General features: G+C 40.5%; 1 long non-coding RNA gene across 2 annotated transcripts in view; it reads right to left on the bottom strand.

Moving 5' to 3' along the window:
* Positions 1-448: 448 nt before the first annotated feature.
* Positions 449-25,451, bottom strand: part of LOC135967281 (uncharacterized) — a 39,674-nt gene continuing 14,671 nt past the window's right edge. Inside the window, exons 2-3 of one of the 2 annotated variants that reach the window (XR_010581265.2) lie at positions 16,749-16,842; positions 449-730 (exon numbers count right to left, since the gene is read on the bottom strand). This is a non-coding gene — a long non-coding RNA (uncharacterized lncRNA). Of the gene's footprint in view, positions 731-1,583; positions 2,122-16,748; positions 16,843-25,451 lie in introns of those variants that run through there. The other variant, XR_012423677.1, reaches the window with a different exon arrangement.

Raw genomic sequence — 25,451 nt, 5'->3', positions numbered from 1 at the left:
CTACTCAAGGATCTCAATGCAGCCCAATAATTGTACACTTTCTCTCCTCCATCCCAATTTTATTTTATTATTTTATTTTATTTTTTGAGACAGGGTCTTGCTCTCTTGTCCAGGCTGGAGTGCAGTGGCACCATCTCGACTCACCACAACCTCCATCTCTTCAGCTCAAGCAATCCACCCATCTCAGCCTCCCAAGTAGCTGGGACCAAAGGTGTGCCTCACTACACCTGTCAAATTTTTGTATTTTCAGAAGAGATGAGGTTTTGACATGTTATCCTCATGTGATTCACCCACCTAAGCCTCCCAAAGTGCTAGGATTACAGGTGTAAGCCAGGATGCCCAGCACTTTTTTTTAATAGAAAAGAAAAACCAGAAACAAAAACTTCTCTTGATGAGCTATTATGCCATCTCTCTCCTCTCTGTCAATACAAAGAGTCAAACGCTGAAATATTTGATAAGATTTATTCTGAGCCAAACATGAATGACCAATGGCTTGTGATACAGCCCCAGGAGATCCTGAGAACATGTGCCCAGGGGTGGTATGGCTACAGCTTGATTTTATATATTTTAGGGAGACATAAGACATCAATCAATACATGTAAGAAGATGTACATTGGTTTGGTCCAGAAAGGCAGGACAACTTGAAGTAGGCAGGGGTTCCTGGTCATTCATAGGTGGATTCAAAGATTTCCTGATTGGCAATTGGTTAAAGGAGTTATTATCTAAAGACCTGGAATCAATAGAAAAGAACATCTGGGTTAAGATAAAGGGTTTTGGAGACCAAGGTTTTATCATGTAGATGAGGCCTCTAGGTAGCAGGTTTCAGAGCTCTTATCAGATCTAAAAAGGTGCCCGACTCTTAGTTGTCTCCTGGATCAGGGAAAAGACCTGGAAAGGAATGGAGTTTCTCCACAGAGTGTAGAGTTTTTCATTTTGGGGTAAAATGCTTCAATATTTATTTTTTTTTTTTTTTAATTTAATATTTTTTCTTTTTCCTTTTTTTTTTTTTTTTTGATACAGAATCTCACTCTGTCAACCAGGCCAGAGTACAGTGGCACCATCTCTGCTCACTGTAACCTCTGCCTCTGGGGTTCAAGCAATTCTCATGCCTCAGCCTCCCAAGTAGCTGGGATTACAGGCATGCACCACCACACCTGGCTAATTTTTGTATTTTTGGGTAGAGGCAGGGTTTCACCATGTTGCCTAGGCTGGTCTTGACCTCCTGACCTCAAGTGGTCTGCCTGCCTCAGCCTACCAAATTGCTGGGATTACAGGCATGAGCCACCACACCCAGCTAATGCTTCAATTTCTTCAAGGCCTGCTGTCTGTCACACGATGCTACACTAGAGTCAGGCTGGAATTTGGTGCCTCATTTCTACAAAAAGTCTATTTTTGTCATTCTTAAGAGCTCTGTTGTAATGTTAATGCTGGTGAGCTGTGTCTGAATTCCAAAGGGAGGAAGGTATAATGAGGCATGTCCAACCCCCACTTCCCATCATGGCCTGAACTAGCTTTTTAGGTTAACTTTGGAATGCCCTTGACTGGGAGGAGGGGTCCATTTGGTTGGTTGGGGAGGCTTAGAATTTTATTTTTGGTTTACGTCTTTACAGCAAACGTCCTTGAAAGTTCAGTCTGTACTTGGTGTCTTTAGTATCTCTTCCTGTTAGCTCTTGAATCCACTCTAATCAGGTTTTTGCTTCACCAATCCATCTAAATTGTTCTATCAAGGTTGTTTTAATGTCAAATTCAGGTGTCAATCCTAGCAGCATTATTTGACACTGTTGCTTTCTCTCTTCTCCTCCACTCTTTTCATTTGGCTCCAGGACACCACAATTGTTGGATTTTTTTTTTTTTTTAATCTCTCTTGCCACTCCTGAGTTTCCTTTTCTGGTTCCCTCTCAGGTCTGACCCCTGAATTTTGGAGTGATCCAAGTTTTTAGATCTTTCTTTCTTCTGTAGGGGCCAAGGAAAACTTTCATTTTGCCCTCTAGAGTTTCACTGAAAATTCCCGACACGAGGCAGAATAATAGGAGAAGCAGCATACAAATTTATTTAATGTGTATACATAAGAGCTTTCAGAATGAAGATCCAACCTCCCTGTCAGGTGCAGAAGCTTATACACTGAGGAAAGAAAAGAACTTTCATGAGAAGAACGAATGTGAGCTCTTTCAAATTATTAGGCCAATGGAAGCATTAAAATGAGACAGAAATCACACGCTACTCCCCTGTATGAGCTCCCTGTATTCATCTCTTGAAACTGCTTGCTATTGCCACAAATAGCTATCAATTAACCTAACAATGCCACACCAAATGCTATAATATAACCCACACCCTACAGCTTAACCACGTATAGCCTATCACTAATCAATACTATTTCTGAAAACCAATGAGAATTCCTGACAAACAACTTTACACCAGCTCACTCCCTGTCCCCATTTTTTGCCTTTAAAAATCACCTTGTAACTGCTATATAACTTATATACTGCTAGAGTGTATATTCAGGGCAACTTATGATCCTGGTTGGAATCTTCCACCTTGGCCCAAATAAATGCTCTACTTATATTAATTTTGCTTCAGCTTCTTCCTTTTACATCAACAATACCATCTTGAGGTTGCAGAAAGAATCAGGGCTTGGATCCTGGTAAAACAGGTTATGGGGTCGGGGAGGAAGAGAAAGTCTGTTGAGGAGCAATAAATTATTACCAGGGAGAATGAATGGATGTGAAACAGAGATTAGCTGGTAAATAATGGTCTCTTTGGAATCTGAATGAGTCTGAGAAACAGACATTATCTTGTGAAAGGGTGTGTTGAGGTGTGGTTACATTCTTGGTCTTTTTTCTGTAATAGATAACTAGAGATAGCAGGGAGGGGAAGAAAAAATAATCATTCTTCTTGTTGGGTCTGGATATTAGGCAGATAAACCATGTTTTGTTTATGCATTCATCATAAACATTCTGGTATAATGCTGGTATAAACATTCATGTACAAGTTTTTCTGGGGGCAAATGTTTTCATTTCTCTTGCATATTCTCTTAGCATCACAGTTTTTTGGAAACAAATGGAATAAGGTCATTCTCCTGCCTGAAATCTCCAGCTGGCTTCCTGTTGCAGTTATGAGAGTCCAAACTCTTTACCAAACCTTTCCAGATCTTTGTATTCTGGTCCTAGCTACATCTCCCATCTGATCTCCTAAGTCTCCCTGCTCACAATACTTCGCCACACTCTGATTTCTGCAAACAGCCAAGCTTGTTCTTGCCAGTGCAGTTTTGAACTTTCCCTTTCCCAAGATCTTCACGCGGCTGACTTGTTCTGATCAAACAGATCTCAGCCCAAAGATCACCACCTCCTTACTGTGGCCTTCCCTGACCTATGCATCTAATGTTGTCTGGTTACTCTTGGTAGTTAGAACACCTTTAATTATCTCAAATTATCTTTAGTATAGATTTTCTGCTTTTTTTTTTTATACCTTCTTGACTAAAATGTACGATCTGTGAGATGAGAAGTCTAGTTTTTCATCACTCCATTCCCAATACCTGTCTCAGTGTCTACCAAATCACTGTGGAGAAGGGGATAAATTACCTTGGCATTCATGTGACATTCTGTAAAGGTTATATAATGTCTATAATGCCTTCTCTTGTATTCATCTTTGTTTCAAAACATTATTCTAAACTTCTTGAGCCAGTCCTTCTTTTGTACTTCTTTTTTTTTTTTTTTTTTTTTTTTTTGAGATGGAGTCTCGCTCTGCCGCCCAGGCTGGAGTACAGTGGCTAGATCTCAGCTCACTGCAAGCCCCGCCTCCTGGGTTTAAGCCATTCTCCTGCCTCAGCCTCCCGAGTAGCTGGGACTACAGGCGCCCGCCACCGTGCCCGGCTAATTTATTGTATTTTTTAGTAGAGACGGGGTTTCACTGGGTTAGCCAGGATGGTCTCTATCTCCTGACCTCGTGATCCGCCCGTCTCGGCCTCCCAAAGTGCTGGGATTAAAGTCTTGAGCCACAGCGCCTGGCCCTCTTTTGTACTTCTTAATAATCCTCATTACCAAGCAGAAGAGGCACTCAATAGATTTCTTATGATTTCAGCATGTAGAAGTTGTTTATTCAATGTAAAGAAGCAGTTATTAGAAGTTTATGAAGTTCTAGTGAAATTTTATTGGTTTAATGCCTATATTTGTATAACCAATACTAATATTCAAAATTAGGGAACCTATTCTGGTTTCCTTGAAGCCATGTAAAGATTCATAGGTGAGGTGGAGAATCTTTTGACTTAACCTAGTTTGTATTATTATATTTATAAATACACCTTGACTTATTTGGGGCTTATTTACTCAATGAATGTTCCTACCATTTACGGAATAAAGGAGAAAGTCCTACCTGACTTTCTGTGATATTGTTCAAATATCTAAGCAGTCATACTTGGAATGCTCATGAAATGCAGTACACTGGCTGACAAATGGAGGTAGATGTAATGTGCAAGCATTTCCAGTAGCATCAAGATATCTGCTTTCATCTTTCATCATTAATTTATTCTTTTCTTTTCTTTTCTTCCTTTTTTTTCTCATAGAGATAGAGCCTTTCCCTGTCACCCAGACTGGAATGCAGTGTGCAATCGTAGCTCACTGTAACCTTGAGCTCCTGGGCTCAAGCAGTCCTCCCACCTTGGCCTCTCGAATAGCTAGCATTACAGGTGCATGCCAGCCACCACACCCAGCTAATTTTTTTTTTCTTTTTCTAAAGACGAGAGTTTCCCTACATTGCCCAGGCTGTTCTCAAACTCCTGGCCTCAAGTCATCCTCCGCCTTGGCCTCTCAAAGTGTTGTGGTTACAGGCATGAGAGATTGCTCCCAGCCCATCATTAGTTTCATTATGATAAAAACATCCACTAAAAATAACATTGTCCCAAGTAATTTTGTTATAGTTCCTCCTTTATTGTCAACATTAAATTAAATATATCTTGGATATTACTATTAATATACAAAATATCACAAAGTGTTTTCCTTTCAGTGAGTGAAAAATGAAAGGGAACATTGAAATAGGCTAGTCTTTGCCCAATCTTAGGGGTATTGTATTTGGTTATTAGATTTGCCTCAGTGACATTTGGAGGATTCCTGGGAGAGAGATGGCCCTACTCAAAGGCATACTGATTAGACAACAATAAATGCCATTTCAGCTTAATATAAGCCTGTGGAACACTTGATTGTTGTGGATAATCCAGCTCCTTTCATGAACAACTTCCACAATGTGTATTTTCAGTCATATTTTTGGAGAAAGCATTGTTTTTTTTTGTCACTTTCAGCTTCAGATTCTATCAAATTGGACAATGTCAGGTATTTTAGAACAATAAAAACTCTCGTGCACTATGTACCATATAAAATATACACCTTAATTGAATGCTGTAAACCTTTGTTGTCATCTGCATTCTTGTTAACATTTATCCCTGACCAGAATAAGTGAATGTAACCAACCAAATGCAGCAATACTTGTCTCTGTTTCTGAGACATAAATGATGTGATTTATTTACACTGGCTATCCTAACTGGCAACTAAATTCTGGTAGTTGAATATGGCCCTTTCATAAAAGATCAATTGAAAAAAAAACGAGATACCAGTGGTTAGATCTACCAGGGCCACTGTGGTCAAGAATCCTTATTTCCAACTCTGTTCTTCAGGTGGACAAGGAAGTAAGAGAGAGTGGAAACCAGTCTATCCATCAAGGCAAGTTGAATTAAGCACGCCCATCCCTATGTTTGGCAAAACTCTGAGCAACACCAATAGAATGTGCTTGAGAACTATGAGATGTTTAATTTAGGAGAGGTATCCAAGAAACAAATTATTGACTGGTTTCTTCAAGAAATATCAGTGGATCTTGAAATGCTGCTTGTCAGCATTCCATTCACATGCCTTCTTCTGGCATGAAAATATAGAAACTGAATTAGAGCTGCTAATCATTTCTGACTGGAGATGGAGGAAAAGTGTACAGGAGAAATCACTTATAATAAAAAGTCCATGATGTGCTAGGACTTGACAACTTGTGTAGTTCAGAATAGGCATGAACCAAGTTCCCATGAACATCTGAGCATTAAAAAAAAACACAGATAATGAGCAATGGTGGTTTTTTGAAGTATATTGTTTCTTCTATGTGCAGTTTCAATACTGGATTTGAATTACTGAACCTTAACTTTGATAGCATGTTATGAGTAAGGCTAGGAAAAGGGAAGCTTATTAAGATATCTGCGGGGCCGGGCGCGGTGGCTCAAGCCTGTAATCCCAGCACTTTGGGAGGCCGAGACGGGCGGATCACGAGGTCAGGAGATCGAGACCATCCTGGCTAACACAATGAAACCCCGTCTCCACTAAAAATACAAAAAAAATTAGCCGGGCGTGGTGGCGGCGCCTGTAGTCCCAGCTACTCGGGAGGCTGAGGCAGGAGAATGGCGGGAACCCGGGAGGCGGAGCTTGCAGTGAGCCGAGATCGCGCCACTGCACTCCAGCCTGGGCGACAGAGCGAGACTCTGCCTCAAAAAAAAAAAAAAAAAAAAAAGATATCTGCAAAAACAGATGGAACAAGCTTCTTGGACAAAATAGAAATGAGAGGCTCAAAAGCAAGTCTAATGGGTGAAAGGAAAACAGAACATAAAGCAATACCAGACAGGAGAATAGCTAAAGTAAAGCCTGAGTCAACTCACCAATAAGATCAAGTCAACAGGAAAAATTCAGCACTTTGATTGACCGGGATGTAAGTAAGTTTGGAGGGAGACTTAGTATCCATTTTTGTGGACTGTGTTGTGAAGAAAGTTGAAGTATCAATAACCTAGTTAAATGACTAATAAGTTAATGATAAAATATGTGAATTTAAGCCAAGATTCCTAAAATAGGGATTGGCCACATGGCATCACCCTCTCCAGGCGATCCTTTGCGGCTTTCCTGGAGGCTGGAACACATTGGCAGAAAACTGTAACAGGGGAAGAGAGAGTTATTAGTACAGGGACAACAGCCTATCCAAAGATCTGGTGGCTCAGGAAGGTGTGGCTCTGGGTCCTTTCCTAGTTTTCAATGGAAAGGACCATCCACCCCATAAGAAAAGGATTTGTCCTCTTTATCATACATACAAGTGGGTCTATTCTTAGAACGAGAAGCATAAAGCATACTTCTTGATTATTCACTCTCATTAAATCCCTCCCAAGTCCAACAGCCATGTCAAACATTACTGCATGTTGAATTTTACTTTTTTTTTTAAACAATTTGTCGCTCTGTCACCCAGGCTGGAGTGCAGTGGCACGATCACAGCTCACTGAAGCCTTGGCCTCCAGGGCTCAAGCAATCCTCCCACCTCCGCCTCCTGAGTAGCTGGGACTACAGGTGCATGCCACCACATCTGGCTGATTTTTGTGTTTTTTTGTGGAGATGGGGTTTTGCCATGTTGCCAGGCTGGTCTCAAACTCCTGAGCTCAAGCGATCTACCCTCCTCAGCCTCCCAAAGTGCTGGGATTACAGGCTTGGGCCACCACACCTGGCCTGAATTTCAATTTTAACTTTGTATTAATTGAGCAACTACTATATGCCAGATTTGTCCTACACACTGGGAATATAAAACTACAAAACAAAATCTCTGTCCATAAGGAGCTTGGTCTATAGGTTGAAAACTACATTAAATAATTTTAAAACTACATATTAAGGAATAAGCACAAGGGAACATAGAGGAGGAAAATCTAAATTATACTTGGAGGTTGATTATCAGAATGGGTCATGATAGAGCGGAATCTTAAAGTAGGAGATATCCTCCAAACTAACTAACGAAAAGAAGAAAAGACTAAGGAAATGGCATGTTCAAAACCATGGTAACAGGAAAGAAGGTGGTGAAAGAATTCTACTTCTTGCTATAATGAAGTTGCCTGAACATTCCAACCACTTCGACTTGAAAACAACCAGGGAAGTTGGGAGAGGGAAGATGAATATAGATAGATATAAATATAGGACAGCCTCCAACATAGTGAGATCTATATGAGGGGCTAAGACAAAAGTGAGAAGAGAAGCTCATTGATGTGAGCTCATTATTATATGTGCCATTATTTCCCTTGGGGCATGTGCTGATTTTTCAGCTTTTCAGGAGAGAGACTGAGAAGCTGGGCAGAAGGCTGCTACTAAGAGACAGAGAAACTAGCAGAGCTTCAAGCAATTTCATAAGGCTGAAGAGATAAAAACTGGAGTTCAGGCTTGCCAAAGCAGTCAGGACTTTAAGGGACCAACATCTCAGACAAAAGGAGAAGTGTGGAGAAGTGATGTTGACACTCAGCAAGAGGATCCCTTATGAATATCTTGCAATACGCCAAGAAACTAAGCAAAAAAACAGCTAAAAACTTTCAGCTGTCTGGGGGTAACTCTGAAGATTTCTGAAAGTACCAGCATGCGGAGTTTGAGTGCTACACAGCCAGGAACCATCCAGATGGGGACAAAAGTAGCAAAGGAAAATGACCAACCATAACACAGAACTATTCTAATGGAAAAATACTGCCACCAATGCCTGGCATTTTGACACTCATGATACAAAGACCACATGCCAGAAAATACACCGCAGCTGTTACCAGAAGAACCAGATGCTTTTGACACATTGTTTCAATAAGAACCAAACGCCTTGCCCAAGGTCACTTACCTCCTATTTCATGGGGGTGCATCTGGGAAAGGGAATGTATCCACATGTGGATATATGGGTGGATATGGTATCATATGTGGATCCCTTACTTCAGGGAAATCTGAGAAATGTTATTTTAGCTTTCTAACCTCTATAACATCCAAATGCAAACCAGAAGGGGATTGGCATGGATGTTGAGTGAGCTAAATTCCAGTACATCTCCAAAGCTCCAAACCATTAGAAGGCATAAAAGGGGTTCAAGAAAATCCAATCAAAAAATAGAATGCAGGAAATAAGGGAGGAAAGGTTTATAAGAAGAAAGGTAGGTTTCATTTTCCAGCATCATGGTCAAATACATGCCTAGAATAACCCTCCCACTGAAAACCAATAAAAAATAAGATATACGAAATATTTTTTTCAAAATGTATTTCAAAAGAAAATGAGGGAAATCTCCAAAAGCCAAAAATATATTGAAAGCAGGTATCTAGAAAGATAAGTTAATACTGATTTCTTTGAAAAAAGAACGCCCTGAGAACATCTATACATACCTGATAACCATCAACTTGCATTTTTATGACAATTTCAGTGGCTAACTCATTTTTAAAAAGTGATAATTACAAACTTTTAGTACTTAACTCCATAGTCTCAAATATATAAAGCAAATATTGAGAAGGAAAATTTAATGAATCCATGAACAAAATGGGAAATTTTATTTAACACAACACCCTTTCTAATTTATAGATCACTTAGGAAGAATAATAAGTACATACAAGATCTGAACAACACAATTAAGTACCTAAGACATAAATGTATAACATATTCCATATAACAATTGGACAATACTCATTATTTTCAAGCACAGAGAGAACACATATAGATGCTAAATATATGTCAAGTAAAAAAGTGAATTACAACAAATGCCAAATTATTTAGCATCATATATAACCTCTCCACAATGCAGCTGAATGAGAAATCAATGACGAACTAGGAAAGCTCCACAGGATTGAAAATTTTTAATGCACATTTTTAAAACAATCATGGGCTAAAAAGAAACCAAAATGGAATTACCTAAAAGATGATAAAGAAAACACTTGTATGACTCAGTTATAGAAATATTTAGAGGGACATTTATAGCCTTAAAATGCCTATATTTTAAATAAAGGTAGGAAAATTCATGACCAAAACATCCAAGTTAAAAAAAAAAAAAAGCTAGAAAATGAACAAAATAATAAATCCAAAGAAGGTGAAAAGAAGCAAGTAATAAGATGAAATTCAGTTAAACATAAATCAATGCTACATTATATAGAAGGTCAAAATAAAAGTCAAAAGTTGGTTAAGCCTTGTATCACAATGTAATATTCTTTATTTCTGAGAATGATTATTGCTTTTGTTGTTGTTGTTGTTGTTGTTTGTTTAGGGTTTATTTTTCCATCCTATTATTTCTAAACTTTCTGTGCCCTTATATTTTTGGTGTGTTTATTAGAAACTACACATAGCTAGAATTTGTTTATCAGTGCAACAATCTCTGTCTTATAACTGGAGAGTTTGGTTCATTTATGTTTACTTAATTATTAATTCACTTATTCCTTGTCTTCTTTGGGATTTTTATTTTCTTTTGGCCATTTTATTTTTCCCTTCAATAGTTTATGAGCTATACTTTCTATAATTATTCTCTTTCTAGATAACACTATCCTTACCCTCCTTTTTAAAAATATAAGGATCTTAAAATACCTGAGCCCTAATCATTCACCCCCCGACTTACATGCTATTATTGCCCAGGATGTTCATTTACATATAAAGTTATATATATATAATTATATCAATATATAAATTTTTTTTATATATAGTTATATATGTAAAGTTATATATATATAATTAATTAGACATTAAGTTTTTGTGTGATTAATGTTGGTTTACATTTCTTCATATATTTATCAGTATCTCTATTCACCACTTCTTCTTACTTCTCAGGCTTATTTCTGGCATCATTTTCTTTGACTTAAAAGACATCTTGCCAGGCTCAGTGGCTCACACCTATAATCCCAGCACTTTAGGAGGCCAAGGTGGGCGGATCACATGGTCAGGAGTTCGAGAACAGCCTGGCCAACATGGTGAAACCCTGTCTCTACTAAAACTACAAAAATTAGCCGGGTGTGGGGTGGGCGCCTGTACTCTCAGCTACTCGGCAGGCTGAGGCAGGAGAATCGCTTGAACCTGGGAGGTGGAGGTTGCAGTGAGCAGAGATTGTGCCACTGCACTCCAGCCTGGGCAATAAAGCGAGACTCAGTCTCAAAAAAAAAAAAAGACATCCTTTAGAATTTCTTCTGATTTCTAAACTCTGAGTGGTAAGCTCTCTATTTTGTTTGCCTGAAATATTTTAATTTGTTCTTGAAAAATAGTTTGGTGGATATGGAATTCTAGGTTGAAGGTAATTTTCTCTTATCACATTGAGAATATTATGCCATTGTTTTCTAGCTTTTCTTGTTGCTGACATTTTAACAGTCTTCTTTTGCAAGTCATCTGGCTTTTTTCCAGCTGCTTTTAGGATTTTCTAATTTTTTTTCTGTTATTTCACTCTCCGGTGTACAGTTGTGGGGAATTTTGGTATGCCCTGCTTTGGGTTAGCCAGCTTTCCTGGATCTGAGGTTTAGTATCTTTAAATAATTCTGGAAAATTGGCTGGGCACAATGGCTTATGACTGTAGTCCCAGCGCTTTGGAAGGCAGAATGATTGCTCAATCCCAGGAGTTCGAGACCAGTCTGAGCAATGTGGAGAGACTCTACTTCCACAAAAAACCTTTTAAAGTAGCTAGGTGTGGTGGTGATGGTAGGATCGGCCCATCTGAAGCATATGCTGTGAAGATGCCGGCTGCAGCGTGGGGTTGCATGGAGCCGGTGGGAACCCTGCCTGCTTCCAGTTGGTTGCAGCCTCCCAGTCATAGCTGCCCACCTGGGCATCCCTGCTCTCTCAGGGGCCTAGGAAGCTTCCCCTGCCCCCACAGGCTTGGAAGTGCCTGCTCCGGCTGCCTGGCCTCTCCCTGCTCCCACCACCCACTCCAATTTCAGAGCAAAGTTGAGGCCAAGCCCAGGTGCTGTCACGACCCAGCTGGGCATGCACACGCTCTGGGAGTGCTCACATGCCAGCCCCCTGCTGCCTCAGCCCCCTCCGGAATTTGGGCACTGAGGAGCATGGAAGGGAGCCCTAGGCAGTGCGGAGGGAGGCTTGGTGTGGCCCTGCAGGCGCCCCTCCACACAAACAGCCTGGGTGCCATGGAAGACATGATTGATGGTGGCAGGAGGCAGGCAGGCTCCTGGGCAGAAAGGGGTGGGTCCTGGTGAAGCACCACCTTCAAGTCAGGGACAGCCTGAGGCATGGGGGCCAGGCTGTCAGTTCTGGGTGGAGTCTACAGCCTGGAGTGAGAACTTATAGTGGTTTTTCTAGGCCCGCCCATGGCCACCCGTGGACCAATCAGCATGCACTTCCTCCCTTCTGAAGCCAATTAAAAACCCTACTCAGCCAGACTCACAGAGATGTTGGGCTGACCAGCTGTGAGAAGGAGCTACCCAATTCGTGTCTCCTCGACGGGTGGGACAACCTGCCTGCAGAAGGAAGCTACCCACGCTGGGTCTCCTTCCCACTGAGAGCTGGACACTGGTCAGGACAGCTTGCCAGAGCTGTTGTGTTGCTCAATGAAGTCCCTCTCTGCCTTGCTCACCCTCTAGTTGTCCACCCACCTCATTCTTCCTGGACACAGGACAAGAACCTGGGATGTGCCAAATGGCAGGATGGAAAGAGCTGTATGTAACACAAACAGGGCTGAACATGCCACTGCCACTCACCACTTTGTGGGTGATGAGAAGGAGAGAAGAGCTGTGGTCCTTCAGGGAGGCCAGACTTATGGGCTACCCAAGCCAGGGCTGTGACACCCTCTTTGGGGCTCTGTGCTTCCTGGTGTCTCCAAGCTTCCATGTACCACCACGTTCCCCTCATCCGAATGCAGGTTCCCATAGTGGAAGTTAGGTGCGGTACCTCTGGTCCAACCACAGCCTTGCATGGAGCCAGCATCTGTGCCAGCTCCTGAACCTGCCTGCCCTACTGCAGCAGCCTGTGTGCCTGGCGGTGCACAGTGGTTGGACTCCACGCTTGCTTGCCCTGGGCAGGAGTGAGACCTCGGCCAGTAGCATGAGCCAAACGCAGCCAGACCAAGTGGGCACAACGAGCCCAGAAGGCGTGAGCAATACTCAGGCAGACGGTGTCACCCACCACAGAGGTTTCTGGCTGGCTAAGTGAAACCCTCAGGGTCCTATGGCAGCGGTGTACACCTGTGGTCCCAGTTACTCAGGAGGTTGAGGCAGGAGAATCACTTGAGCCTGGGAGATCGAGGCTGCAGTGAGTCGTGTTTGTACCACTGCACTCCAGCCTGGGCCACAGAGTGAGACTCTGTCTCAAAAACATAATGATAACAATTCTAGAAAATTATCAGCCATTATCTTGGAATATTTGTGTTTTTTAAATGTATTATTATATCCTTTGAGAACTCTGGTTACATATATGCCAGACCTGGCTGTTCTGAAATGTCTTCATCACAATCTCACGCTTCTTTGGTTTTCTGGCTAGGCACAGAATTCTAGGTTGAAAATCACTTTCCTCAGAGATTTGAACGTATTGCTCAAATACATTCAACTCCATAGCATTTTACTTTCCAGTGTTGCCCTTAAGAAATATGATGTCATTTTATTCCCAATCCATTGTATATGATGTATTTCTCTTTATCTCTGTTTATTTACTTACTTATTTTATCCTAATCACCAAATTGGAAACATTCACAATAACGTGCCTTCATATGAATCTTCTGCATCAGTTGTGGTCACCCCCTTTAGTCAAGAAACTGTTGTCTTTCACTTGCAGAAAATTTTCTTATTTTGTTCCTTTGATCATTTCTTCACCTTCATTTGTATCTGTTCTCTTGTTCTGAAACTTTTATTGTTGAGTTTTGGATTGCAACATATCCTATGTATTTTTTTTAAATCTCTCCAGTTTTCTATCTGTTTGACTTTTTGTTCTAGCTTGTGAACAATTACTTCAACTTGACATTTCAAACCCCCTCCCCCAACACACACACACACACACACACACCAACCCTCTTCATGAACCCAGGTTTCACTCAGTCACCCAGGCTGGAGTGCAGTGGTGTGATCATAGCTCACTGCAACCTCGAACTCCTAAGCTCAAGCAGATCCTCCCGCTTCAGTCTTTCAAGTAGCTAGGACTACAGACATGTACCACCAAGCTCGGCTAATATATACATTTTTGTAGAGATGGGAGTCTTGCATATTGCCCAGGCTGGTCTCCAACTCCTAGTCTCAAGCAATCCTTCTGCCTCAGCCTCCCTAGTCTCTGGGATTATAGGAATGAGTCACCACACCTGGCTTCAACGCTTTATAGAATTGATTTTACATATCATTTTCCTAGGATTCTGTTTCTTCTGTTCTATACATATTTCTTTTTGTAGCCTCTTATTCCTGCTTCTTGGATGTACTTTGAAGATTTTTAAAGAGGATTTAATGTATACATCTATGCATATGTATATTTACATATATAAAACACAACATGTATATTTTATCCTTCTTCATTACATTTCCCTTTTTTGTCTATGATTGTTAAGATTTCTGTCTTTCTGGGCTGGGCACGAGGGCTCATGCCTGTCATCCCAGCACTTTGGGAGACTGAGGCGGGCAGATCACTTGAGGTCAGGAGTTTGAGACCAGCCTGGTCCCAACATGGTGAAACCCCATCTCTACTAAAAATACAGAAATTAGCACCTGTAACCCAAGCTATTCGAAAGGCTGAGGCAGGAGAAATTGCTTGAGCCCGGGAGACAGAGGTTGCAGTCAGCTGAGATCACGCCACTGCACTCCAGCCTGAGCAACAAAGCAAGACTCTGTCTCAAAAAAAAAAAAAAAAAAAAAGCTTTGGTTACAAGGTTTTCTCAAATTCAAAGTGTTTAGTGTTCTTTGGCTGTTTCTTCAGTTTTAAGAATAAGGCATCGAAAAGCTGATGTGATCCTGTGAGTCGTGGCTGTGATTTTCAACCAGTGGATTTTGCTATAGAGCAGAGTTGCTCAATAGAGGCGCTGTTGATGTTATGAACTAGATAACTCTTCGTTGTGGGAGGCTATCCAGTGCACTGTAAGATGTTTAGCAGTATCCCTGACCCCCACCCCTTAGATGATAGTAGCATCCCTCCTTTATTTGTAACTAAAAAATGTCACTAGGCATTGTCAGATGCCTAGTGGGAAGGAAGACCAAGTCGTCCCTATTGAGAACCACCATTCTAGTGTGATCTGGCTAAGATTTTGTTGGTGCTCCAAACAAGCATTTCAAACTGATCTTTTTTTTCTCATGGGGTCAATTTTCACTGCAAAAAATTATCCAGTGGCCTGCCTGGAGGTTATCATCTGGCCACCAGCATTCCCAGAGCAAGCTGGGAGTCTCGCCATTAGGTGTGAGGCTTTACACTTAGTTCCACCATCACCTTGCTCATTTTCTTTTTGTTCTTCTTTTTTGTTTTGAGAGACAGGGTCTTGCTCTGTCATCCAGGCTGGAGTGGAGTGGTATGATCATAACTCACCGCAGCCTGGAACTCCTGGGCTCAAGCAATCCTCCTGCCTTGGTCTCTCTCAAAGTGCTGGGATTACTGGGATGAGCCACTGCATGGGACCTCCTTGCTCATTTTCATTGCAGCTCATAACCCCACCCTCAGTCATGCCTGGTGCCATTCAGCCCAAAGTCTGGTTCTACTCCTGGAGAGCAATACAATTCCAGTCTTATGTCAGGATGGAGAAAACCATCTGATTCTAGCTCTGAAGAGTCAGAGAGTTGACCTAGTGATCTAATTGCTTCTTACATAGGCTTTCAACTAATCTTGTATGAACCTTATTTACATCATGATCTTAGTGATGCCCAGCACCTCCAATGCTAGGCTTTCTGAGGGTGGGGTTAGGAGATTACAGTAAGATGAACTTAGCAGAACCCAGAGAAAAGTAAGTTTTACTTTACTTTTAAGTAAAACTTACTTTTCTCTGGGTTCTGCTAAGTTCATCTACACTAGCTCATTTGCTTTCCAGCTTCCAAAGGTTTTTCTCCCCCATTTATTTTTTCTGTTTAATTTGTCCTTGTGGATTTTTGCCATGTTAAAGTCCTTACTGTAATCTTAGTGGTGTTTTAGAAGCAAGTAAAGGTAAAAGCATGTATTCAACCCACTCTTCAATAAGAACTCCTTTGCTGCGTGTTTTTGTTTGTTTGTTTGTTTGTTTGTTTTTGAGACGGAGTCTCACTCTGTCGCCCAGGCTGGAGTGCAGTGGTGCGATCTCAGCTCACTGCAAGCTCCGCCTCAAGGGTTCATGCCATTCTCTTGCCTCAGCCTCCCGAGTAGCTGGGACTACAGGCGCCTGCCACCACGCCCAGCTAATTTTTTGTATTTTTGGTAGAGACAGGGTTTCACCGTGTTAGCCAGGATGGTCTCGATCTCCTGACCTCGTGATCTGCCCACCTCGGCCTCCCAAAGTGCTGGGATTACAGGCATGAGCCACCAAGCCCAACCTGCTGCATGTTTTAATAAGACCCCTTGTAAGTTACTTTCTCTTGACTTTACCCCATTTACCCCCTAAGCAGGGCCATTGGAGAAGAAATTGTGGGCCTGGGATCTTTCTGATTACCTATAATACAGATGGTGATGACTTATCATCTCAATGCTATTGCTGCCGCTAATTTCTCCTACTTGTCTTCCTTTTTGTAAGAGAGAAACCATGACATTTATCTCACTGAATGTGTTTTATCAGATCAGGCCAGGAAGTCTCTGCTACGTCATAAAAAGTGGCCTTTTTAGGAAAAAAGCCCCTATAGAAACACTAAAGTATGCTCAATTGAGTAACCTACCTTTGAAAGCTTATCTAGATTCGGAGTGTTTCCAGTTCTACATACCGACAGAAGCATCCCATTACTCACTCTGAGTTAAAGTGAATCGCCAATTCCCCACCCAGTGTATCAAAACAAAAGTGACTTAACAAGAGAAGACAAGGAAAGGACAGAGAATAGACTGAAACCACAGAATCCACAGAATCTTACATGTAATTTAAATTGAAGTCTATGTCCTCTCTTGTTTAATGGAGGCAGAGATCTGGAAGTTGAGGTCCTTCCTTCCCAAACTGCTCAGATGAATCTAAAAGAATCAATCATTAAAAAGTGAGAGTTTCTGTTTAGCCAGGCAATAACTTCCCTACTGCTTAAGCACTGGTGTTTACAACATGATTGAACAGGGAGGACCTGGTAAATGAGCTCTCTGTGGGTGTGCATGCCAATATCAATGCTGCACCCAGAAAGCATGCTAGACGGAGTTATGTTGATTCTTGGAGAAGTTTGCCTTTAATAATAATGCCAATTGCACCACAGACACATCATCAACACACAAGCCCCACCTCAAATGAAAAAACTTTTTTTACAAAACAATGAACACATGTTGGCCTGTTTGATTGGGAAAAGCCTACACCCATGATGAAAAATGAGCCTGGTGCTAAGAAGAAATTAGAACAACCATGAGAGAAGAGGCCAAATGTTATTGAGCAGGTCTTTCAAATTGGTGGCCTTGAACCATTGGACACAGGACTTTAAAATTTTATATTTTTATTGCAGTGATAATCTAATGATATAATCATTACATCAAAAATATTTTGAAAATATTCATCAGGCTATTTCTTATTCCCTTCATTTACTATGTTTCACAGTACCCTACTATAATTCATGCTGAACCCGATGGTGCCCAGGGAAGAAGATACAAACCAGAAGGAAATTCCACAGAATGAAGAAGAGATGATAGAGGGCAAGTAACCATAAGAATAGAAAGGGACAGGCCAGGTGCAATGGCTCACGCCTGTCATCTCAGCACTTTGGGAGGTGGGAGAATTGCTTGAGCCCAGGAGTTTGAGACCAGCCTGGGCAACATCGTAAGATCCTGTCTCTACAAAAAAAAAAAAAAATTAAAAATAGAAAAAAATAAGAATAGAAGGGAACATAGAATCCCTTCTGGAATGGGGAAGAAATGAGGCAAGAAGTCAAAACCAGTGTCTTCCTTCTCCTTGATCACTTAACCCCTCTTTGCCTTCATCCTTCCCTTTCTGTTCAAATTGTTTCTGCCTAAAGCAAATCCTTCTGGAGCTCTTTTAGCAAGGAAATGTGAGTCATAAATCTTCTCTGTTTTGTCTTAAAATATTTTTATTTTGCCTTATTTTATTTCAACAATTGAATAATTTAGTTGGGGATAGAATTCTAAGTTGACAGTTTTGCAACTTTTACTCCATTGACTCTGAATTTGATAATTTCCGTTGAAAAGTCTATTGTCATTTTAACTAATGTTCTATTTTAGTTTAAATTTTAAAAATCTTTGGGTGTCTTAATATTTTCCTTTCATTTGAGGTATTCCATCATTAGTTATCCTGAAGATTCATGTCTTTCATTAATTTAAGAAAATTCTCAGACATTATCTTTTGAAATACTGCCTCTCCCACTCTTCATTCTCTCCTTTGGAAATTCCTATTAGATAGGCACTGGACATTTTTCTTCTTTCTTCCATATCTCTTAAACTATCTTTCATATTTTCCATTTCTCATGCTTTTGAGAGTCACATTTGTGTATATTTTCTTAGATCTGTATTTCAGGTCATGAATTGTCTATTTAAGGATTAGTGTAGCTATATTTTTTAATTTTAATTTTTAGACATTTCTTTTTTTAAAAAATAGGACTTTGATCTTATTTTCCTGTAATTCCTATTCTGTCTTATCTCTTGTTTTAAACATACTTATTTTATAGTGCTATAAGCTGAAGTGCTTGGGAGGGAGTATATAACTGCTGTTTGTTGAATCTGATAACTTCAACACATGGCAGATTATTTCCTCCTGTATTTTGTCATTTCACTGGGGATCATTTTTTCTATGTAGCCTTCGGTTTTGAAGTACCCTATAAAGTATCTTATTTGTTTGTTTATTTATTTATGTATATGGTTTGGCTGTGTCCCCACCCAAATCTCATCTTGAATTACAATACCCATTATCCCCACGTGTTGTGGGAGGGACCCAGTGGGAAGTGATTGGATCGTGGGGGCAGTTTCCCCCTTGCTGTTCTCATGATAGTGAGTTCTCACAAGATCTGATGGTTTTATAAGTGCCTGGCATTTTCCCCCTGCTAGCACTTCTCCCTCTTGCTGCCCTGTGAAGAAGATTCTTTCCTTTCCCTTTGCCTTCAGCCATGATTGTAAGTTTCCTGAGGCCTCCCAGGCAATGCAGAACTGGAAGTCAATTAAACCTCTTTCCTTTATAAATTACCCGGTCTTGGGCAGTTCTTTATAGCAGCATGAGAACAGAGTAATACATTTATTTTTTAATTTTTTACTTATTTATTGAGACAGAGTCTCACTCTGTCACCCAGACTGGAGTGCAGTAGTGCAATCTTGGCTCACTGCAACCTCTGCCTCCCAGGTTCAAGTGATTCTCATGCCTCAGCCGCCTGAGTAGCTGGGACTACAGACACACACCACCATGCCTGGCTAATTTTTTTTTATTTTATGCAGACAGGGTTTTGTCATGTTGGCCAGGTTGGTCTCAAACTCTTGGCTTCAAGCAATCCACCTGCCTTAGCCTCTGTCAGTGCTGGGATTACAGGCATGAGCCACCATGCCTGGCTTATTTGTTTATTTAATTTTTGCTTCTGGCAGACTGTCAGGTTGAGGTTTACATTAACTTTGTGACTTGGGGAGTTTCTGGACAATACAGGAAATTCCGAATCTGTCCATGGAGTACCTGGGGTTTTAATTTCTTGAAAGAGCTTATGTTGTTTTCTGCCCAAAGACCTAGGCATTGACATGTTTCCTTTGAGTCTCCCTGGGACAATGGAGAAGAGTTCTAGTCGTTTTTTCACACAGGTACATCTCTCTCAGTGTCCCTGCATAGGCTTAAGACCTATGGTCTTAAATAGCATTGTTAATTTCTAAGTCTAAAATCGCAGGGTCAGCCTGTGTGCTTACCACAAGGCTTTCACATCTTTTTTTTTCCGTTTCTGGTAGGGGAGTCTCCTTTCTCTATGTAGTTACATATAATTATACTGTATCTCTAAATAGTTACATTGCAGCCAGCATTTTGAGGTTTACAGGAGAAGATTCTGTGTTATCTTAGTCCTCTCTGTTGTTAGAACTACATGTTTAGCATTGAATCTTTAATTTCTTGGCAAGCATCTGTGGTTGCTTTTATGTCTTAATTTTAAAATGACAGTTACCTGTGTTCAAAGTAGTACTGGTGTTTAATTCTTTTACCAAAGTCAAACTTATTTCATTGAAGTGAAAATTCAAAATTAAAGGCAATTTCACAGGAAAAAACCTTTAGTTTTATAGAAAAGTTAACCCATTGAGACTTCCATTTGCTTGTATGAAAATGATATGATACAGTGGAATCATGAACTACTTTGATTGTTATAAATCAATGAGAAAAAATACAAGAAGAAAACGTAATGTATGAATGATGAGTTCAATCCAAGTGGAGGCATTAAGTGAGTGAAAGTTTTACAAGTAGGCAATAGAGATAACTGGTAGAAGAACTGAGTCATCACACAGCAAATACTATAAAAGGCATATTGTCATAAATGAGTAGATGGTTTACATAAATTTCACTTCTGTACACAGAAGTTCAACAGTTCATGACCATTACGTATAGTAGTAAGTATGCAATTTAAAAAATTCTGAAAACAGTGTGTTTTGTTCATTAGTGTTGCGTCAGGAGGATACAGTATTAAATTAAATATTTCATTAAAGTAAGCGATTGCTGATTTTTAAAAAAAAAACCTAGTTCAGGCCGGGCGCGGTGGCTCACGCCTGTAATCCCAGCACTTTGGGAGGCCGAGGCGGGCGGATCACGAGGTCAGGAGATCGAGACCATCCTGGTGAACATGGTGAAACCCCGTCTCTACTAAAAATGCAAAAAATTAGCCGGGCGAGGCGGCGGGCACCTGTACTCCCAGCTACTTGGGAGGCTGAGGCAGGAGAATGGCGTGAACCCGGGAGGCGGAGCTTGCAGTGAGCCGAGATCGCGCCACTGCACTCCAGCCTGGGCGACTAAGCGAGACTCTGTCTCAAAAAAAAAAAAAAAAAAAAAAACCTAGTTCATTGTTTTCTTTCAGCAACACTATACCCTCTATTTCATGACATACATATTGGTAAATAGATTTTCAGGTTATTTAGTTTTTTTTAAGTTTAAAAAAATTGTTGCTCATATAGTTTAATAAAAGCTACATGAATCAGAAGTCTGTACCTAATTTTTTGCTTGCACATATTAAGCAACATTTAAATTAAAACAATTCAAGTCATCATTAAAGATCCAAGTAAGAAACAGTGGTATATAAGGATTAAAAGGAAACTTCAGACAAGTTAAATTTGATGGAGTTTAATTGAGAAAAAAAAAAAAGGAAACAATTTGTGAATAGGGTAGCCTTCAGAATTACAGGAGATTCAGAGAGACTCCAGGGGTACATCGTAGTCAGAATAAATTTATAGATTAAAAAAAGTAAAGTGATGTACAAAGATTGGAAGTGAGGTACAGAAACAGTGAGATTGGTTACAGTTCGGTATTTGCCATATTTGAACACAGTTTGAACACTCAGCAGTCTATGAATGGTTGAAGTATGGCTGCTGGGATTGACCAACACTCAGCTATTGTTACAGGTGCATACTCCTAAGTTTAGTTTTCAATTTTTGTCTGCCTGTTAAGCTAGGTTATGGTTCTCCACAAGGACTCAAATATAGAAGGATGGAATCCTTCTCAGGCCATATTTAGTTCGCTTCAACATAAGATAAGACTCTAGGGCGGGAGACAGAATCCATGCACTGCAGCCCTGGATTTTCTATTAGGTTGAATGACATGAAATTGTCATATAACCTTTTTCAATTTTACCTACAAAAATTGCAATAATACATAATAGCTATGTAACCTTAAGTAAGAAATTTAACTTCTTTGAGTCTACCCTTTCTCATCTGTAAAATAGAGAAAAATAGTTCTGACCTATTAGAAAATGGTTGTTTATATATTAGAACAGGATTTATTTTACTTATCTAATAGATAGAGTTATTTTTTTTCCCCATGAGGATATGTTCCACAGAATCTGGTCTTTTATAATAAAAAAAATTACTCCATTTCCCCTGGGGGAGAAGAGGTGTCCTGCTTCCCCCAACCACTGGCAAGAGGGGAGAGGGGAACTAGCTGAAATAATTTTCCCAAGAAGAGTAGAAACTCCACCTCCTCCCCATCCTACCAGAAATCTCAAAGATGACCTTGCTGTGTTTGGAAACTTCCAATTTCCATTCCTATTCTTGACCCAATGTTAGACTAAAAGCTTCCAGCAAGGCCATAAATAACATAAATGAAGCCAAGATGGTTTCATGTTACAAGGTGCAAGAAGAGCAAGACATATTTCTACACAGAAAGGCTATAAAGATCCGGGACACTTTTGTCAAAATCCACATACAGTTGCCCCTTCAACAACAGGGGTTTGAACTACACTGATCCATTTATATGAGATTATTTTCAACCAAGAACAGACTGAAAATACAGTATTCCTGGGATGGGAAATCCTGATATACGCAAGGTAAACTTTTCATCTACGGGGGTTCTACAGGCTGGACTGCTAAACTTGAGTATGTGGGGATTAGGGATTTGCAGGGGTTCTGGGGCCAGTCCTCTGAGTATACAGAGGGATGGCAGTATTATTTTGGGTTGAAGAGAGTGAAGCTCATGATTGCAGTCACAAGACCAAATTAATTTTCAATAACAATGACTGTTAAACAATTCATCTATTTGTAGGATATTAATTTGGTGGACAAAAGGAAGACAACCAGTCTATACTCAATGAAAAACAAATATGTACAGATAAACAATAAGCCATCAGATTTGATTCCTAAAGAATGGATATAAAATGCCAGAATTTGAGGCAAAAAAAAAATCATAGATCTGCATAGATATGTAGACACAGAAGAGTTATACATAAATACATGGACATATATGTATAAAATGTATATAGCCTTTGACTTAGCAGACAGAGACAAAGAAAACGTTCGCAGACACACAATGATAGGAACAGTAAGGATTATCTTACAGATCATAAAAGCCATGTGAGGTTGACCAGTCATTTTTGGACAGCATCAGTATACATTTATATTAGTGGCCAGAGTGATACCAGATTTAATCTAACATTCCATGTATAAGGATAATCATCTCTCAACCACCAGCCTCAGGCAGTCATGAGAATTAGATAGTACGACATGACATTTCACAAGGGGCTGCTATAGACATGACTCATATTTACCAAAAGAATGACTACTGTTTGGGATGTTATCAATTTTATTTATATGGAGGGAGGGGGAAGGGAATAGGGGAAATAACGCAATATAGTTAGTTTTTTAAATTCATGTTTCTTTGTAAGGTTTCTGTATTTGATTCTGGGTAAAACTTGAGTTGTAGAAGTGAGATTTTCGGCTTTTCCAGAAACTCCAGTGAAAACTGGATGTGATTATTTTTCAGGCAGGGGACTATGCAATGTGAATCTTTTCTGTTCAGGATTTGTGTGTTTCAGGTGCTAAGTGGAAGCAGACCAAAATATTCTCAGAATGTTCTCCTAAGAACACTCTAGGAAAACAAATGTGTCTGGCAGAAATATTTCTTAATGGTTACCAGGACTCTTCCTCCTCAAAAATGCATCACAAATTCCACAAATGAGTATATGGGGGCATACACACCCCCATCCACCTAACTCTAATTCCTAAACAAATGCCTCTTTTTTTGTCTATTCAAACGTATCTGAATTTTTAAAAAAATGTTCTCTTGTGATTTCTTATTTTATTAGTAACTCTAACAAATATATACACTAAAATAAAAATGAAGTCTCATTATGCCACAGAAACTTACAAGAGGTAAGGAAAGGGATGGAGTGGTGTACACCTTGTGTACACCTAACGGTTTAGACTGTCTTTAAGCATCCCACATAAGTGGCTTAGGAAGCTTATGCTGCAGCTGACTTTCTTTTTTAATTCACTCAGAATTTTGCCACAAATTCATTCACTCTTTACTAATCAGATACAATTGCAAGCCACTTTTAACCTGCCTAGAACATCACTGGTGTGCATCTGGCGTTAACAGAAAATACAGAAAGGACATAGGAAGAAAAAAGTCTTGCCTCATGTGCACCTTTGCAAAAGATGACTAAGCTTTTCATGCCCACAAACAGCATCTGCATCTAGTAGGCTAACAAGGCAGTAGCCAACAGGTAAATCTTCCGCCTCTTTCTGAACCGATGCAGTACCCTTAGTCATCCTCCTTCCCTTCCCCTTCCTTCCCTCTTCCCTTCACCTCCCCTTGTACCCAGACATGATGTTCCATTAACAAATAATGCTCTTAGAGCATTGAGGGGAAGGCACTGGACAAGGAGAACAAGACTTTGCCTTCTTTCTCATTCACGGTTTTAGTGGAATCTGTTTGTTACCACACTAAGCCCTGCTTATAAAGGAAAACATTGTGCATCATGAAAAATTTGAGGGATGTAGACTGGATCTTGGGTCTCAGCTCTGTTGCCCAGGCTGGAGTGCAGGGGCTCCCAGTCATAGTTCACAGCAGCCTCGAACTCCTGGGCTCAAACAGTTCCACCCTCCCTCCTTATCCTCTCACTCTCCACAACACACACTGTTAGCTGAGACTACAGGCTCTGGCAGCCACCACACTTGGCTAATTACACCAGATCTTAGCGTTCAGAAACTCCAAAGTAGCTCTTGGTGATAGCCTCAGGCCCTGGGAACTGTCTTAGGATTTCCTATCTCAAAAAGAGAAAATAATTGGGTTTAGTTCAGTTCTTGTCTCTATTTAAGAGGGGCTTGATTAACACTAAAAACCTGAAGATTAAACCTTTTATCCTGGCCCATTTTTTCAGCTGTTCCCTTACATTTTCTACTCCTCTGCCAGGTTGCAAAGTTTTAAAAGACCATGGACTACTATACTGAGCATTACACTGAGTAGCTGCTCATCTAATATTTAAGGAATAGGATGGAATTACGCTGTCCCTAATTCAGGCTCCTGGCTCAGTACACCATCCACTGCTCCGGAATGTGATCACCCTATTGCAGTGTCATGGTGATGTTGACCACAACAAAAAGGAAGCAATGTCTCAGGAGAAACCAGGAGGCTCTTTCTAGTTAGTCAACGCACGGAAGACAAGGTGATTCACGTAATTCCAATGAGGTAATCATAAGACAATAGGATTTGAAATCAAGCAGGAATTATGAGTCATAACAGTCACGTTTTCAATTGGAATATCCAGTTTATTTTACTTCTCAGGGCAGCATACCTACGTATAGACAAAAGCAAAGGGCCCAAATTATTTGCTTTTTGTTTATTTGTTTGTTTTGAGACGGAATCTCACTCCATCGCCCAGGCTGGAATGCGATGGCTCGATCTCAGCTCACTGCAACCTCTGCCACCCTGGTTCAAGGGATTCTCCTGCCTCAGCCTCCCCAGTAGCTGGGATTACAGGCTCCTGCCACCGTGCTTGGCTAATTTTTGTATTTTTAGTAAGGACAGCGTTTCACTGTCTTGGCCAGGCTAGTCTTGAACTCCTGACCTCATGATCCACCCGCCTTGGACTCCCAAAGTGCTGGGATTACAAGCGTGAGCCACCACGCCTGGCCTGTTTGTTTGTTTTTTGGGGTTTTGTTTTTTGAGACAGGGTCTCACTCTGTCACCCAAGCTGGAG

The sequence above is a fragment of the Macaca fascicularis genome, chromosome 14 (assembly GCF_037993035.2).
Source record: "Macaca fascicularis isolate 582-1 chromosome 14, T2T-MFA8v1.1".
Lineage (NCBI taxonomy): Eukaryota > Metazoa > Chordata > Mammalia > Primates > Cercopithecidae > Macaca > Macaca fascicularis.
This window is presented reverse-complemented; position numbering and strand designations above follow the sequence as displayed.